The 19,706-nt window shown below is 35.4% G+C and overlaps 1 protein-coding gene and 1 long non-coding RNA gene across 21 annotated transcripts in view; one reads left to right on the plus strand and one right to left on the minus strand.

Moving 5' to 3' along the window:
• Nucleotides 1–19,706, plus strand: part of SLC8A1 (solute carrier family 8 member A1) — a 493,745-nt gene that overhangs the window by 74,915 nt on the left and 399,124 nt on the right.
• Nucleotides 1–19,706, minus strand: part of LOC144333787 (uncharacterized) — a 63,655-nt gene that overhangs the window by 37,341 nt on the left and 6,608 nt on the right. For 11 of the 20 annotated variants that reach the window (XR_013402832.1, XR_013402826.1, XR_013402827.1 and 8 more), the window contains exons 3-5: nt 8,025–8,164; nt 1,388–2,948; nt 1,054–1,236 (exon numbers count right to left, since the gene is read on the minus strand). This is a non-coding gene — a long non-coding RNA (uncharacterized LOC144333787). Of the gene's footprint in view, nt 1–1,053; nt 1,237–1,387; nt 2,949–6,068; nt 6,189–8,024; nt 8,165–19,706 lie in introns of all 20 variants that reach the window. The other 9 variants (XR_013402818.1, XR_013402831.1, XR_013402834.1 and 6 more) reach the window with 5 other exon arrangements.

Raw genomic sequence — 19,706 nt, forward strand, 5'->3', positions numbered from 1 at the left:
AAGCATAGAAGAGTTTCAACAAATGTAAAGGCTTCCCAGTCTCCAGCTTGCCTCCCAAGGTTCTAAAATAAGTGCTTAAAAATGGCATTCTCTAATGAGACTGCTAGTTGGGGAGGATTGGGTGAAGAAAATAAGTGGATTTTAATCTCCCAGAAGCCAAGAACTTCATCTTATTTACAGTTGTACTCCATGTTGTGATGGGCCTCATCAGTGTCTTACTTAGTTATAGGAACCAAAACAGAAAAAGAAAAACAAACTATTTCTGAATCATCAGATTGTCTTTTTTGTAATATAAAGAGGAGGGAAGGTTTTCCAAATGAAAATTATACTGGTAAGAAATCCTAAATGAAGCACAAAATATGAGTTTAGGGAATACTGCTTATGTAGTTATGTGTCTGTCTATCTTTCTATGTCTATGATATTTGTGTGTGACATATGAGGTATGACTATAAAATAGGGAGGCTTAAAATGCATACATTTTGGACAGTTCATTTGTGTGGCAGTGTGGTTTAACTAAATAAAGTATGCTAAAGTGCTTTGCAAACTGTAAAGTATTATCCAAATATGACACATTGCAATTATAGTTTGTCCTGCAACACATATTTATTGAGTAGTTCCTAATGTCTATATCAATAAAATAACTACATTGGTAGAAACCGGGAAGAATACGACGACTTAACCCATAACCATAAAACTACGGAAAAGAGAAAACAACTAATATAAACATTGATGACTGACCATAGAGGAAACATGTAATAAAGAATACTTAACCAGGAGGCATGCTTACCTGTCCAACATACAAGCTGGCTTTGTAATATATTAAATATTTTATTCTCAATTGTAATATATTGAATCTTTTATTCTCAAAGAGCCACTTTATCATTGTAATTTCAAAGCATAACAACGCAGAAGTTTTCATTAAGAACAAGAATAAATGGAAGGACCTTTTCTGTCCCTCATAAACAATATCACAATCTGTGGATGCAGTGTAAACATGGCCGCAAAAAGAGAAGAGAGATGAAACTTTCAAGACGGCTGTCAGTAACTGCCTACCTGGAGTGACTATTGATTATGTTCCCATTTATTCTCAGCTTAAATCACTCAGTCTCGCAGTTGGACAACACCTCTCATTCCAAATAAACCTTCAGTTCTTGACTGTTCCATATCAGGTAGCTGCCTTTTCCAGTCATTTCTTGATCAGAACACACATTGCTTTGAGTTTTTCCTCTTTACATCCTTGAAACAAATGCATATGCACAGGGATGACACATTTTGGAACACTATGAAACACCTTCCAGAACTTACCAGTGTTATTTCACTCTGTAACAAGTTAAAAACAAATCACAATGACTAATGCTGTCACTGATGAGCTATAGTTGCCATTTACCTCTATCTGTGGATAAGAAAATTGTCGAGTATTTTGGCCCAGAGATTCACTTCCTCTGTCAAATGTGGTTAAAATTTTACATGCGGGATGAAAAAAACAAAGAAAAACAGAGTGATTTACTGAGCTTGTTTTCCCTCAGAAAGCAGCCTCATTAAAGTAGTTTGTTGACAGTTCTAAACTATCTCAAGATAAGCACTGGTTTGGAAAAATATATGTCTCCATGTAATGTCTGTGCATTTTTTAAAGAAACCATTTGTACTTTTTCCTGTGTTGATAAATAGCATAGATGTCATGTTTAATACTTTATGGGCTCAGGTGGCTGTGATGAGTCTCCAGACCTGCTTAGCTCCTAAAACATGTTTAATAACATGGCATTTTTGCAGCCTTTGATTTTCCTTTGGTACCAATGGCTGAGTGAGTACTGAGAGCTACCCTGCCTTATCGGGCTCACCATCACTACCCAACTATCCCAAATTAGTACCAAACTAACCTCTCTTATTCAGTCTAACTTTAACTAACTTAACAGGATGTCTCCTTATTTATCAGTGTCTTTAAATCACCCTCAGAACAAAATGTTCCCTGGAATTCTACTAGGCCACTGAGAGAGAATGCTCAGGTGTTCCAACATTTTCTCTCCACTCACTTGCCCAACAGTTCCAATCAAAATATCTTTAAATTGCCTACCTTTTTTTAGCTCATCTCTTCAAGCTCTTTCCATTACAACTCAATGAAACAAAATGCAAAACAAAGAACTAACATGCAAAAAAATTACTTTTCTTCATTGTATTTTATTTAGCATGAATGTCTCTGCCTGTTCTATAGAGATAGGCCCATGGACACAATCAGACCTAACTAGGCTGTCTGCATAGGAAGCTAGAATAAACATTAAATGATACATTAGTATAAATAATTAGTAAAGGCTTTCAGCACTGATTTTTATAGTCAATATCCAATGACAAATAATCTCATTAACTGCACAATATGAATGAATTAAGGGAAATATCATTTCACAAATATTTAGGAACTTATTTAAGAATAAGAATACTATGTTGGGTACTATAAACAGATTATAAATTTCACAATAGCTGCAGTTCCTGAGCTCAGGAATATGGTAATTCAGTTAAAAGGGAGGATCTCCAGTTCCAATAGAGAGCAGAAATAATTGAACGCTGGGGTTTTTCTGTTTTGTTTGCTTTGTTTTGATTTTTTTAAATGAGTTATAGACTTAAATTCTTTTTGTCTTCTCCTAGAGGGAGGTCCCTTTGTACCACACAAAGGCAAAAGAGTCTCAGTAGGGCTGTCTATTCTATTGTTCAGGGGCTCATAAATAGAAGCTTGAGCAATATCCTTGCAAATAAAGAGAAAATATTTCTTGCAGATCATGGGACATGAGTTTGGAACAAAGTGGAGGCAAGAGAGCCTCTCATTTACCATGACACAAAAGGGCAAAATTAAACTCTGTGAGGAAATTTAAAACTCAGGTGAGTTGACCAAGATCATCTCCATGGTTTCTGCCAGGTCACTTAGAGCTAAATCCACAATAATGACTTGATCATTTAATCTGAAATACAAAAATACATAATGCATATTATCAAATGTTTTAACAATACCAACAATACATGAATTAAATGTTCCTGTTATTTAAGGCTATTAGAATTATTTAAGAGACTCCTGGATGCTATCTCTTATGGTAACTACAATGATTCCAGTTTCCAATGCTTTGGGCAGAATTTAAAATGCAAGTGATCGTATAAGCATGACTATCTGAAACCTGAGCACTTCATTCTGACCAGCGATTACACACCACTATATCTCTCTTTCTCTTCCTTCTTGTCTAGTATGTTTCATATTAGATTGAGTAGCTAACTTGGAAAGTAAGATGTCCCTTTAGGAAAAACAAAACTGTTAGGTATTTTCTTCCAGAGAGTGCCAAGTGAGAACTCAACAGACTACTTGTCTCTGCTAACATGTGACTTTATGATTACTCCAGTATTCTATCATCATCAGATCTCATCAACCAGGAAAATTAAATCTTATAGAAAACAGCAATCTTGATAATGTCACAACCCCTTCATTTAACACACCCAAAGTCAAAGTGCTGAGCTTGCTACCTGGGCACTTTGGTTTTATACCACTCCCTTCCATTACCCCAGGCTTCAGCCAAAGTAAACTCTTCACAATTGCCAAACAGATTCTGTACCATGTTGCTTCGTGGCTATTACTCAAACTCTTCTGTCCACATGGAATTTCTGTATTCCCCCTTTTTTTTTTAGTTGACATGTCTTTTATTATTATCATAATACTTTATGTTCTAGAGTACATGTGCACAATGTGCAGGTTTGTTACATATGTATACATGTGCCATGTTGGTGTGCTGTACCCATTAACTCATTGTTTACATTAGGTATATCTCCTAATGCTAAATCTCCCCCTTCTCCCCACCCCACAACAGGCCCCGGTGTGTGATGTTCACCTTCCTGTGTCTGAGTGTTCTCATTGTTCAATTCCCACCTATGAGTGAGAACATGTGGTATTTGGTTTTCTGTTCTTGTGATAGTTTGCTGAGAATGATGGTTTCCAGCTGCATCCATGTCCCTACAAAGGACATGAACTCAGCCCTTTTTATGGCTGCATAGTATTCCATGGTGTATATGTGCCACATTTTCTTAATCCAGTCTGTCACTGATGGACATTTGGGTTGGTTCCAAGTTTTTGCTATTGTGAATAGTGCCGCAATAAACATACATGTGCATGTGTCTTTATAGCAGCATGATTTACAATCCTTTGGGTATATACCCAGTAATGAGATCGCTCGGTCAAATGGTATTTCTAGTTCTAGATCCTCGAGGAATCGCCGTACTGTCTTCCACAATGGTTGAACTAGTTTACAGTCCCACCAACAGTGTAAAAATGTTTCTGTTTCTCCACATCCTCTCCAGCACCTGTTGTTTCCTGACTTTTTAATGATCGCCATTCTAACTGGTGTGAGATGGTATCTCATTGTGGTTTTGATTTGCATTTATCTGATGGTCAGTGATGATGAGCATTTTTTCATGTGTCTGTTGGCTGCATAAATGTCTTCTTTTGAGAAGTGTCTGTTCATATCCTTTGCCCACCTTTTGAGGTGTTGTTTTTTCTTATAAACTTGTTTGAGTTCTTTGTAGGTTCTGGATATTAACCCTGTCAGATGAGTAGATTGCAAAAATTTTATCCCATTCTGTAGGTTGCCTGTTCACTCTGATGGTAGTTTCTTTTGCTGTGCAGAAGCCCTTTAGTTTAATTAGATCTCATTTGTCAATTTTGACTTTTGTTGCCATTGTTTTTGGTGTTTTAGACATCAAGTCTAAATGCCCATGCCTATGTCCTGAATGTTATTGCCTAGGTTTTCTTCTAGGGTTTTTATGGTTTTAGGTCTAACATTTAAGTCTCAAATCCATCTTGAATTAATTTTTGTATAAGGTGTAAGGAAGGGATCCAGTTTCAGCTTTCTACCTCTGGCTAGCCAGTTTTCCCAGCACCATTTATTAAATAGGGAATCCTTTCCCCATTTCTTGTTTTTGTCAGGTTTGTCAACTATCAGATGATTGTAGATGTGTGGTATTATTTCTGAGGGCTCTGTTCTGTTCCATTGGTCTATATCTCTGTTTTGGTACCAGTACCGTGCTGTTTTGGTTACTGTAGCCTTGTAGTATAGCTTGAAGTCAGGTAGCATGATGCCTCCAGCTTTGTTCTTTAGACTTAGGATTGTGTTGGCAGTGTGGGCTCTTTTTTGGTTCCATATGAACTTTAAAGTAGTTTCTCCAATTCTGTGAAGAAAGTCATTGGTAGCTTAATGGGGATGACATTGAATCTATAAATTAGCTTGGGCAGTATGGCCATTTTCACAATATTGATTCTTCCTATCCATGAGCATGGTATGTTCTTCCATTTGTTTGTGTCCTCTTTTATTTCATTGAGCAGTGGTTTGTAGTTCTCCTTGAAGAGATCCTTTACATCCCTTGTAAGTTGGATTCCTAAGTATTTTATTCTCTTTGAAGCAATTATGAATGGGAGTTCATTCCTGATTTGGCTCTCTGTTTGTCTGTTATTAGTGTATAAGAATGCTTGGGATTTTTGCACATTGATTTTGTATCCTGAGACTTTGCTGAAGTTCCTTATCAGCTTAAGGAAATTTTAGGCTAAGACGGAGTCTCGCTCTGTCGCCCAGGCTCGAGCACGGTGGCGTGATCTCAGTTTACTGCGAGCTCCACCTCCTAGGTTCACACCATTCTCCTGCCTCGCCTCCCAAAGAGCTGGGACTACAGGCTCCCGCCACCATGCCTGGCTAATATTTTGTATTTTCAGTAGAGACGGGGTTTCACCATGTTAACTAGGATAATCTCAATCTGACCTTGTGATCCGCCCACCTCGGCCTCACAGTGCTGGGATTACAGGAGTGAGCCACTGCGCCCGGCCCCTCTGCATTCCCTTTTACCATTCATTCACTCAAGAATTCAGGGCATTTGTATTTGTTACTGGATCCATACCTGTCTAAATCCTACCCCTGCTTCAAGACCTAGAAATCTTATTCAAAACAATGAAATTACCCCATGAAATCTTCATTTATTCTTCTGATCAGAAATGGTTTATTCATCCATCCATTCACTCACTTATTCAAATAAATATTATATTAAAAACCTACTGTTGACTGGGCTCAGTGACTTATGCCTATAATCCCAGCACTTTGGGAGGCCAAGGTGGGTGGATCACAAAGTCAGGAGTTCAAGACCAGCCTCTCCAACATGGTGAAACCCCGTCTCTACTAAAAATACAAAAAAAAAAATTAGCTGGGCATGGTGGCACATGCCCTGTAATCCCAGCTCCTCTGGAGGCTGAGCCAGGAGAATTGCTTGAACCCAGGAGGCAGAGGTTGCAGTGAGCCAAGATCCTATTGTGTACTCAGTCCTAGTCATACATGTGATTGTATTGTATTATCTATCCAAATACTTACTGAAACTAGAAATCTATGGGGTAAGCATATAACCACCCTCTCTCAATCTCTTACATTTAATTCATCAACTCTCAAATTTCTTCATTAAATATATCTAGGATCTAAGGACTTCTTTTTACCTCTGCTGCCATGATCTTAAGCCATAATCAACCAAGATATCTTCAGAATTGTTCAATAGAATGCTAACTTTTCTCCTATATCTATCATTAAGACAACAGCATGAATGATCCTCTAAAAATGTAAATCTCATATTATGCCCTTGCTTAAAATGCTTCATTGACACAATCCTAAATAATCTAAGAAGGTTCTTCTGAGAACTTTACATCTAAAATGAGACCCACAAGATTTACAGATGCTATTCAAAGCACTAGGGAAAAAATCAGTGACATCATCAATAGAGTGAAAAAGCAAGCCACAGAGTTGGAGAATATATTTATACCACTGGGCTTATTACAGAATTAAAATAATAATAAGAGGCATAATTGTCTGCTCCTCCACAACAGAGAGTTGAAGAATAACAAGTAACAGGGAACATAGCAAGATCCCAGTTTAAAGGATGCCCAATCTAAATAGGATAGGATGCAGAAAAAAACATAATGCCCAGTGTTAGGATATAGGACTGGATCTCACCAAGGACTGGTGATCCAAGTAGCACCAGTCAGTGGACTGAGAAGCTTAGTGTTTTAAATGTGTAAAGCTTCCATCTAAGAATACCAGCAAAGTTGAAGGGTTCCACTTCCTTCCAGACACCTCAGTGCTTAATCATAGAGTAGAAGAAAATGACTTCAGAGTTTCACTAGCTAGTATGCCACTGGGATAAAATAAAACTTGTTTTCCTAAAAATGAATGCAGGTATTGGAGGATGATACATGTTGTTAGAATCATGGCACGCAGTCATGGAAGACGAGATCACAATCTCACATACACAAAGAAGCTACATTTTAGACCCACTCATGTTAATATATAAACGAAATGATGCTTCATTTGCCATTTTGTGCCTTGTCCCTAGCTCCATGCCTGGAATCTTTCTTGACTATTTTCAGGTACCCTTGCTTTGGGGTTGTCTATAAGAGCAGTATACAGATGAGGGTGTTTGTGTAGCCCTGCAAAATTAGGGCTATGGTTATGTAGCCATCAATCTGTGGAGACCTCACAGAAAAGAGGAAGATGTGATTAAATGTCATTCAGTCAATCTGAAGGAGAAAGGTCAGATAGAAAAGCACATAGGTTGACATGAGGGAAAATTGAAAGTCAGAAGAAGAATCAAAGAAAATTTTGGAAGTTTATCTCCATAAATATTCACTGTAGACACCAGAGGCAGGAGAAGCCTACTCTCTACAGCATGCTTAGATTTTTAAGAGAATGAGCCAAGTCAGGAAAGTACCAGCCTTAGAACTAGATTAAATTAATACAGTTTTGTCAATAGAGCTGTCTTTCCCATGAAAGATAATGAAAGAAAAAAAATGGTATATTATCTACAGTCTCTGGCTGAGGAAATTTAGGAGTAAAACATGCACTGAAAGTTGCATTTTAAAAAGGTTAATTGAGTTTTGATGTTAAGGTTTAGAGGTAAAATTAATCTAATTAAAAGGGACCAAAAAGGCAATGGCTCTCAACCCTGGTGGCACCTAGAAAAATTGTGAATACCTTGACCATTTCTCTGAAATTCTGATTTAATTGCTCTAGGGAGGGCATCTGAACACAGTCCCAGTCCTCCTTCCTTCATTTTTACTTCCTTTCTTCTTCTCTCTCTTTCTGCAGCTATTTGGATGTAAGGTGATAAGGGCCTGAAATAGAATAGTAACAATCAAAATGGAGAATAAATTAACATAAAGAGACATTGTTAAGGGAAAATATGACAGCTATCTTGACTATTAAAACCTAGCTGGATTTAGGAAAAGAAATCTTTCAATACATCAATGAAAACTACAGTCTTACAAGGCTAGTGGTTTATTTTTCCATTAGAGAAAAGAGAGACAATGATGGTTAACAGTAAAGTAACCAAAATATTGACTAAATCACAAATTAGTATCAATAACAACAGCAAGCCCCCTCCTACCTCAAATTTCTCACTTACTGGTTTGAAAAAACTTTCTGGCTCCCCATTGGCTCTGGTAAATTCTAATCCCCTTAAGCTGTCATATAGAGCCTTTCTTTTATTTTTTTTTTATTATACTTTAAGTTCTGGGATACATATGCAGAACCTGCAGGTTTGTTACATATGTATACACATGCCATGGTGATTTGCTGCACCTATCAACCCATCATCTACATTAGGTATTTCTCCTAATGCTATCCCTCCTCTTACCCCCCACTCCCAACAGGTCCCGGTGTGTGATGTTTCCCTCCCTGTATCCATGTGTTCTCATTGTTCAACTCGACTTATGAGTGAAAACATGTGGTGTTTGGTTTTCTGTTTCTGTGTTAGTTTGCTGAGAATGATGGTTTCCAGCTTCATCCCTTTCCCTGCAAAGAGCATGAACTAATCCTTTTTTGTGGCTGCATAGTTTTCCGTAGTGTATATATGCCACATTTTCTTTATCCAGTCTATCATTGTTGGGCATTTAGTATGGTTCCAAATCTTTGCTATCATCAAAGTGAACAGGCAACCTACAGAATGGGAGAAAATGTTTGCAATCTATCCATCTGACAAAGGAGTAATATCCAGAATCTACAAGTAATTTAAACAAATTCATAAGAAACAAAAACAAAAAAAACATCAAAAAGTGGGCAGAGAATATGAACAGTCAATTCTCAAAAGAAGACATTTTTGTGGCCAACAACCATATGAAAAAAAGCTCATCATCACTGGTCATTAAAGAAATACAAATCAAAACCATGATGAGATAGCATCTCATACCAGTTAGAATGGCAATCATTAAAAAGTCAGGAAACAACAGATACTGGAGAGGATGTGGAGAAATAGGAACGCTTTTATACTGTTGGTGGGAATGTAAATTAGTTCAGTCATTGTGGAAGCTAGTGTGGTTCCTCAAGGTTCTAGAACCAGAAATACCATTTGACTCAGTAATCCAATACTGGGTATATACCCAAAGGATTATACATCATTCTACTATAAAGAAACGTAACTGGATGGTACATCAATGCAGAGGAAATTTAACCTTGATCGAAATGTTTTTAGGAGAACAATAAATGTGGAGATTTACTATTGTTGATGATGATGTCATTATGAATTCATACATTAGAAATGTAACTCAAGTGGAAAATGAACTTATATAGGATTCATTTGGAATGAATAGGAAAATATATGGAGATGAATGGGAAAAAAAGCCTATATGGGATTCATTTGGGATATATTGGAAAAATCAGAGCAGAAGCTCTTTCCAAGAAAGAGACAATGGACATCATGGGAACAGTGTTGGAAAAAAAAATTCTACTGGATTCAAGAGATATTTGTAATGAGCTTAAGGAATTTGTGGTGACTTAAATGTTTAGTGGGTAGAGAATGAATGAATGTCACTGAAGTTTCCAGTTTGAGAGACTGAAAAGAGTGGTACCACCATTTGTAATGAATGAATCAATAATACAATGATAAATGGTTTGATTGGGAGAGAGCTAAGAAGTTTAGATTAGGATTTGTTTTACTTGAGACCACTGCAGTAGTTCCTGGAGAAAAGGTCAAATACACTCAGAACTGTAGAGTACACAAGGAAGAGTGTAGTAAAGAGAAACAGAGATTTAAAACTTCAAAGCTTATTCATTGTAGTTGTGATCATGAAAATTAATGAAATAAGAAGGGCAGAGAAAAAAATAGAAAAGAAGCTAGAATAGATGTTGAGTTTTGTACCTGACACCTAGTTGATCTTCAAGTCAGATATTAAAATTGAAAGTACAGGCCTATATTTTTTAGAAGAAAGCCATAAGAAAGTGTGGACCTGTAATTTGTAGATTAACTATTTTTAAATAATGACATAGATTTGGCCACATTTAACAAAAAATGTTATCTAAGGAGATAATTGAAGTAAACTGACAATTCTTAACTTTCTGTGGAATTCAACCTTGAATGTTAGCATACAAAAATGTGAGCATTAAAATATTTTATTGAAACTTTAATTAGTTCAAGGTAATTAATAAAATGTTAAGGTAATTAATAAAAATAATAAATAATAATATTTAATAATAAATTTAAGGTAATTAATAAAATCATTCCAGTGGAAATGATTACCAAATCCCAAGGTCTATTAAATTATAAGTATCATAGGGTTGGTTATAATATTGATGCTTCCACAATCTTTCTGACTTGACACAAAATCTACAGCTATGTCCAGGAATTCTCATATTTTTAATTTTTTATTTATTTATTTTTTTTGAGACAAGGTCTCACTATATTGCCAAGGCTGTTCTCCAATACCTAGGTTCAAGTGATCCTCCTACCTCAGCCTCTTAAGTAACTGGGACTACAGGTGCATGCCACAGTGCCAGGATTCTCAATATTTTCTTAACCCCTGGATTGAAAACCAAAACATAGCACAACATGATTTTAAAAAGCCAAAAAGCTTGTAAATAATTTTTAACTTAAATTTCTAAATAGCACCTATTATGCTCAAATTTATATATCATCCTTTAAAGTTGCAATCTATTTTGATTGTTTGTTTTGTTTTATTTTCTCATTTGTCTTCTTCCTGGAAGTATTTGTCAAACCTAATGCTAACTAAACAGATGAGGCGTTTGATTCCCCCAGCCATAGGGCAAACACCACTTGTTTTACAGTGTACTTTTTGGTAGAAAAATGAGTAAATACTTATGAAGACATAGGTGGTTGAAACTTCTCCTTCCAAAAAGATGGAATAGACATACTTTTCCCTATTTCTCACACTAAGTACAACTAAAAACCCAAGACACTACACAAAAATGAACATAAAACTCTGAGAAATAGAGAGAAGAAAGCGGGCTAGTAAGGGGGTCTTAAAACCCATAAATGACGTGATAATGAGTTCCCTTCTGTTCTCTTCACATCATATATCCCAAACTTAAAGCCAGAGATAAGAAGAAAAAAAGAGAAAAAGCCCTAACACAAGTCTGCTCACTTTGGTCAAAGGACAAATAAAGGAATTGAGTGGAAAGATAGAAAAATTTAACACAATAACTTCTTACTTCAGCTAACTAGCACCTCAACAAATGCCAACAAAGGCCAAGTAGAACACTTAGACTTTCATTGTCCCCAGTCTGTCATGACAGGTCCCATAACATCTACCAAGGTGCTGCCAGAGAAGACTGAGTAGGGAGTTGGGACCTTCACAGTCACCAGCTGTAACCATCTCATGTCCCAGTGAGGGTCAATGGAGACAGACCACTTGGAGAGCATGAACTTACATACCTGTCAAGTAGTATGAGGCATCCCTACTTCTCCTCACTAGGGTAATTGTGGAGCCATAGAGAGAGGCAGAACTTTCACCATTACCCAATGGTAATGGTGTTACTTCTCCCTCATGGTGTCATGGACACCATAGGAGAAACATTTAGTACAATGAGTCACTATAACTTCTCCCGGTAGGGAGTATCAGTAGAGGCCTATTGAGAGCCAACTCTCTTACCTACAAGCAGCGGTAATGAAGACCCATTCCTCTGGTGTCAATGGAAGTCTAGTAGGGAACCTTGTCATTTACTCCCACTTGGTAATAATTAGTCAGCAATTCCCCATCCCCACCAGCATCGTGTCAGAGGAATCAAGTTAAAAGAGAGATTTATGTGAGATTCAGTGTTATAATATAAAGCTCAAACTGTCCATATTTCTGTCAAAAATCACTTGTCATATCAAGAACTAGGAAGATCTCTGAGTAAAGAAAAGACAATCCAAGATGCAAGCAATGAGAAGACAAATATATTAGGATAATCGACAAAAAATCTAATGCCACCATTATGAAAACATTTCAATGAAAAATTACAAACACGCTTGAAACCAATTAAACCATGCAAAGTCTCAGCAAAAATATAAAAGATATAAAGAAGACAAATGAAAAGTTTAGAGTTGAAAAATATTGTAATATAAGAAGCTCAATGGATGAGCTCAACAGCAGAATGGAGGAGGCAGAGGAAAAATTAGTAAATTAGAAAGTAATCAGAAGAAAAATATAAAAATTACCAAATTTACACAACAAAGAGAAAATAGACTGGAAAACAGTATACCCTCATGGACATGTGGAACTATAATCTGACTTTGGGTCACTGACGACTCAGAAGGAGAGGAGAAAAAGGATGATGCTGAGAAATTAGAAATAGAAGAAATAATGGCCAAAAACTGCCCAACTTTGACAAAAGATGTAAATCTACAATTCAAGAAGCTGAATGAATCCCAAACAGGATAGTCTCTCACACACAATACAAAGCTACATAGTAAAACTTCTGAAAACTAAAGGAAAAGAAAAAAATCTCAACAGTTGTGAGAAAGAAATAGCACTTTTCTTTCCAAGGAAAAAAACTTGAATGACAGTGGATTTCTCACTAGAAATTATGGAAGATAGAAAGAAGTGGCAGATAATTTTTAAAGTGATACAGGAAATAATTTCACTAGTGATACCTAGTGAAAATATCTTTCAGAAATGAACAGGAAATCAATACATTAGTAGACTAAAACAAACAAACAAACAGAGGCAATGCTTGCTGGTAGACGTCTCCTAAAAGACCAGCTAAATGACGTTCTTTAAACAGAAAGGAAATAGTTTTTTTTTTCTTAAAGGAATGTTCAAATATCAGGAAAGAGGGAAGAACATGGTAAATAAAACTACAAGTAAATTCAATACAATTTTATTCTCCTCTTCTGTTTTATAATTATGTTTGATAGTTGAAATAAAAATTATAAAACTGGTATTATTTTAAATCTATGTAGAAAAAAATACTTAAGATATTTGTAATATAAATGTGGGAGTGTAAAAAGATATAAAGAAAGGTAGAGCTTCCAAATTTCACTCAAACAAATAAAACGATGACACTAGTAAACTGTTATAAGTTATCTATATATAATATATAATAACATCTAAAATAAATACATTCAAAACATTAAAGATAAATAAAAATGGAATTTTTAGAAAGTTTCATAAATGTAAAGGAAAGCAGAAAAAAACAGTAAATGAAAAAGAAAACAAAGAGAAAACAACAAAAAAAGAGAAACTCAACTCTAGCATATTAATACCTGCTTTAAGGGGGTAAATGTCCTAAACACATCAATCAAAATCCAGAGATGGGCAGAGGTGATTAAAAGACATGTTCCTTCTACAAGAAACTCACTTCAAATGCAACAATATAGGAAAGTTAAAAGAAATGAGGGAAAAATACACATCATGCAAGCATTAGTCAAAAAAAAAAAAAGCAAGTGTGGCTATAATTATTTCAGATGCAATAGACTTCAAAGCAAAGCAGCAGAGACAGAGAATGGCAAGGGTCAATCAACCAAGAAAATATTGCAATTCTAAATGTGTATACGTCTAACAATAGAACACCAAAGTACAAAAAGCCAAGACTCACTCTTAGAATTGAAAGAAGAAACAGACAAATCAACAATTACAGTTGGAGACTTCAACACCCCTCTCAAAAACTGATAGAATAACTAGATATAACATCAGCAAAGAGATAGGACTTAAAAATACCACCGACAAAGAGAATCAATTCCTTGAAAAACACAAATTACCACAACTCAACTGACACAAAACAGATTACTTGAATAACTCTATAACTACTAATAAAGTTGAATATATAGTTTTAAAATTCCTCCCCCAAACCATCTCGAAGCACAGATGGTTTCACTGGAAAATTCAACAAAACGCTTAAAGAAAAATTCACACCGATTCTACACAATCTCTGTCATAAAACAGAAGAAGATGTAACACCTCCAATTAATATTTTGAAGCTAATTCACCCTAAGTCTCACAACTTCTGCAAAAAAATAACTCAAAATAGACCATAAACTTAAATGTAAAATATAACAATATAAAAATTTTAGAAAAAAATAAGAACAATCTTCAGGGTTTAGACCTAGGCGAAAGTTTTTCTTAACTAAACACCAAATATAATCCATAAATGATAAAAATTGATGAATTTTTATCAAAATTTAAAACGGATCCTCTGTGAAAGACTTTTTTTGAGACGGAGTCTCATTCTGTCGCCCAGGCTGGAGTGCAGTGGCACCATCTCAGCTCACTGTAAGCTCTGCCTCCCGGGTTCACACCATTCTCCTGCCTCAGCCTCCTGAGGAGCTGGGACTACAGGTGCCTGTCACCACGCCCGGCTAATTTTTTTTTTTTTTTTTTTGTATTTTATCTAGAGATGGGGTTTCACCGTGTTAGCCAGGATGGTCTCGATCTCCTGACCTCGTGATCCGCCCGCCTCAGCCTCCCAAAGTGCTGGGATTACAGGTGTGAGCCACCATGCCCAGCCAAAAGACTCTTTAATAAATAAAAAGGTAATCTATAGACAGGAGAAAATATTTGCAAGTAATATACCTTTCAAAGGACTGATATCTAAAAACTCAAAATCAACAGTTTAAAAAATCTAATTAAAATACAGGTGAAAAACATTGACATTTGATCAAAGAGCATATGGCAAATAAGCACATAAAAAATTGATCATTATTAGCCACTGGAAGAATGCAAATTAAAACCACAATGAGATATACACTAACCAGAATAGCTTGTAACCAAATGATTACAAGGTTATAGAAAAACTGAATCAATCATATGTTCTGGTTGGAATGTAAAATTATATAGGCACTCTAGAAGACAGGAAGTTTCTTAAAGTATTAAACATACTGCCGCCATATGACCCAGCAACCATAATGCTGGACATTTGTCCTAGAGAAATGAAAAGTTTATGTTCACATAAAAACCTTACACAAATGTCCACAGTACTTTTATTTGTGATAGCTAGACACTGAAAACAACTCAGATGTTCTTCTGTAGGTGAATGGTTAAACAGACTATGGTATATCCCGTATAATGGAATACTACCAACAACGATGTGGAAATTTCCAAAAATAAGAATGACAGCAAAAATTGAGAAGATGATATAACCCTATAGTCTGGATAGCTGAAGGTGCTTGATAAAAGCATGTCTTTGGAGGCTTAAACTGGCAAAGATGTGTACTTTATCCTGGAAATAGGATAATTCTTAAAAATTAGTTGTCCATTGTAAGTATGAAGGCTGATATGATAATTGCTGCATTATTTCCCCAGGTGATCCCAAGAACAACACTGGGGTCTGACCATGCATGCCTTTTTAGTTCAGTTTTATTTTTTGTTTGTTTGCTTCCTTTTTCCTTTTTTTTTTTTTTATTTGTACGAATTTAAGGAGTACATGTGTAGTTTTCTTACATGAATAAATCACATAGTAGTGAAGCCTGGGCTTTTAGTGCATCACATCACCTGAATAATTACATTGTAACCATCAAGTAATTTCTCATCTCCCACCCCTTCCAACCCTCCCACCCTTCCAAATCTCCAGTGTCTATTATTCCACATTCTATATTCATGCATACACATTTTTCAGCTCTCACTTACAAGTGATAATACGCAGCATTTGACTTCTTGTTTCTGCATTGATTGTTTTGCTGAAAATAGTGGCCTCCAGTTTGATTCGTCATTTCACTTCACTTGTAAGGTAGACAAATAGTCAGTTTTGGCCAAAATAAATCCTTAGTTAGATTGGCTTTGTCAACTAATACTTTCATCATTTTCCCTGTATTGAGAGGGATTCCTGGTTGCAACTCCCTTTAGTTATATTCTCCAAGCTTTTTTGGAACAATATAGACAAGTAAAATTTGTAGAAATATGTTAGTGGACAGAGAAAATATATGCTTAGCTTAGCAAACTCTTTAATGAAAAGCTTCTTGCTTCCAGTTTTAGGGATGTACAGCTTTTACCTATGCACCAGATGTGTTGAGAGCCATAGAAAACATCCCTTATAATTTTTGGACTGGGAAGATCAAATTTCAGGCCTTGATACTTACAGCAAGTACTAATATTTCTGCTGTTTATGAAACAGATTTCTCTAACTCATGACTTATCTTTAAGATAAATGGGGAAAAAGGAAAAGTTAACAGCTATGGGAAAAAATGAGTATGCTGTCTTTTGAAAAATTCGCTGACTTACCATGCATTCATAGGTAAATCATTTTACGTCTCTGACTCTGTATTCTAATTTGTAAATGAAAATAAGATTTGGTGACAAAATTAAACAGCAAAAATGCAACCACTCTGAAGACTTCAAAATGTAAAAATAAGGACGTGATTATGCTTTATTTAAATGTAACTCAACAAAATTTAATTGATTATCTAATGCATACCAAGGACTACCCTAGGCATTAAGATCTAATACATTTTTTATGCCTTGAGGAGATCACACCGTATATAAAACCTGCTATGGGTTATAAAAGAAGTTTAGGCTAAAGACCAACTTCTGGCATGACAGTATTTGGAGCTCCACTGACTCCAATGAAACTGATAAAAATTATGTTTTTAAAGGCCCCTTGAAAATTGTGCTAAAGGCAGACAGCAAATGAAGAAACATCAATTCAAAGAAATTTCTAAACATTCAGTAAGAAAGGCAAGTCCGTGGTACTTGAACAAAGCAAGTCCCATCTCTCTCCCTACCCAGCTCAGCAGGGTAGAGCCTCCATTCCAGACTTCTGGAGCCAAGAATACAGGGATTCTACCATTCCCACTCTCCATCTAGAGGAATTTCTTCTCAGGAGGAGCAGTACTTCAGTGTTTCTCATCCTACCTCCAAGTGCCTATTGCTGAGGCTAAGACCTGGGTAAACACAGACAAGAATAGCAGTTCCCTTTCTCTGCTCAATCCCCACTCATGGAATATACAGTCTGCCTGTTGGGAATACTGAGATCCTTATAGCCCTTGCCCCAGAACTTGAAGTGATAATTGTTCTACAACTGGACAGCTAAAGTGACCTCAGGCTGCGCAGCTCTCCCTCCCTGCATCAAGTTCTCAGTTGCTGAAACAAGAAAGTCACTCAAAGAGAATCTTGTCAGTGTCCCAATTCTCAGTTCTAGGGCCTTAACCCAGAGATTTTGCCTAGTAGGAGAAATAGGCCACAAAGTAACTCTAAATTCTTCCCAAAATGGCTGACTTTATTTTCAACAAAACGTGAAGAAGTTGAAGCCAAAGGATAATCTCAAGAACAGAGAAGGTTGCAGTGAAAAAATATTGGGAAGAGTTTTATGATCTGATAAAGATACAGCCTAGTTTGTAGGCCAACTAGTTTGCAGGAGAAAACCAGACAATCTGACAACTTGAAGGAATGCTCCTGAGGTCAAAACAAATATCAAACAAATCATTAAAATGAGCCAAATGAAAATTCTGGAGCAGAAAACTATAATAACTGAAATAAAACATTTATTAGAAGTAATATTAGATTTGAACTGGAAAAAGAATTAGTGAACTTAAAAATAGATTGATAGAAGTTAGGCAAGCTGAAGAACAGACAGAAAAAAGAATGAGGAAAAATGAATAGATGCTCAGAGAAATACGGAATACCATTAAGTGTACCAATATACATATAATGGGATGATCAGAATAAAAGAGAGAAAGGAGAAAAACATATTTAAAGATACAGTGACTGAAACTTCTTACATTTATTGACAATAATTACAACAAACTTCAAGTAGGGTAAACACAAAGAGACTCACAGACATATCACGTAAAAATGCTAAAAGTGAAAGATAATGATAACTCTTCAAAGCAATAAGAGAAAAACAGTGTGCTGCTTTTAAAAAATAAGGCAAAATAAAGACTTTATCAGATAAACAGAAGGTGAGGAAATGTATTTCTAGCAAATTCACCTGCTAAGTATTACTAAAAGAAATTCTTCAGGCTAAAAGCAATTGACACCAGATTGCAATGTGGAGTCACACAAACAAAGAGTACCAGTAAAAGTAATTATGCAAGTATAAAAGACACTATAAATGCATATTTTCCTTTCTTCTCCTGATGGATTTAAGCGAAATTGTAAAAACTTTTTTTAATATATGTAACATCCTTTTTGTAATATATGCATAATATATTTGCTGATAATAGTACCAAGGAGGTAGGGAGAGTAAAGCTGCAATGGGCTAAGAAAATGACTACATATGGTAGAATAATAATTATAGAAATGTATTTTGAGGTTTGTAATATTAATAGATGTAATACATAGAACACCACCACAAAAAAGAGGAAAATGAAATAAAGCTATATATCACTGGAATTAGGTTAGTTTAAGGCTAATTTTGATCAGTTAAGATGTATATAGTATATTCTAGAGTAACCACTACAAATTAAGTCAAAAATATAGTGAAAAAATTATTAAAGAAATTAATATGCAACATTAGAAAATGCTCACTTAAAGCAAAAGAAAACCATAGAGAGGAATTGAGAATCAAAAAAGACAACAGACATATAGAAAACAAAAGTAAAATGTAAGATATGAATTCGAATACATGAATAAAAACATTAAATGTCTGTGAATTAATTCAACCAGAAAGCAGAGTGTCAGGCTGGATTTTTTTAATAAAGAAAACACTATCCATGTGTATGTTTAGAAAAGAAGATATACTTAGGTTCAAAGACACAAATAGGCTACAAGTAAAATGATGGAAATGACATATCTTGCAAACAGCAACTGTAGGAAAGCCGAAGTGGTTTTAAAAACTTAGACCAAATAGACTAAACCAGAAATTGTTGCTAGAGATAAAGAAAGGCATTTTATAATTATAGTGGAGGAGATATCATGACTATAAGCATACATTGATAAATGCTTAGCTAGATTGAGTAAGACAAAAAGAGAGGACTCAAATTGCAAGATTGAGAAATGAAAGATGGGACATTATTACAGACTTTACAGAAATAAAAAGTATTAAAACAAATACTGTAAACAATTATATGCAAACAAGTTAGATAATTTATATGAAGTGGACAGATTCCTAGAAAGATACAAAGTACCTAAACTGACTCAAGAAGAAATAAACAATGTGAATAAACCTACAACAAATTAAAATATTAATTCAGTATTCAAAACCTACCCATTAAGAAAAAGCCAAAGTCCATATTGCTTCATGGATGAATTCTAGCAAGCATTTAAAAAAGAATCAATAGAAATTATTTACAAACTCTTACAATTAATATGCTGAGAAGACTTCCCAATGTATTTCACGAAGCCTGTTTTACCTTGATACAAAAACAGACAACAAAATCACAAGAAAACTACAGACCAACATATTTATGAATATGTACACAAAAATCATCATTAACACATTGGCAAACTGAACCCAGCAATATATAAAGATAATTATGCACCCTGACCAAGTTGAATATATCCCAGAAATGCA

The sequence above is a fragment of the Macaca mulatta genome, chromosome 13 (assembly GCF_049350105.2).
Source record: "Macaca mulatta isolate MMU2019108-1 chromosome 13, T2T-MMU8v2.0, whole genome shotgun sequence".
Classification (NCBI taxonomy): domain Eukaryota; kingdom Metazoa; phylum Chordata; class Mammalia; order Primates; family Cercopithecidae; genus Macaca; species Macaca mulatta.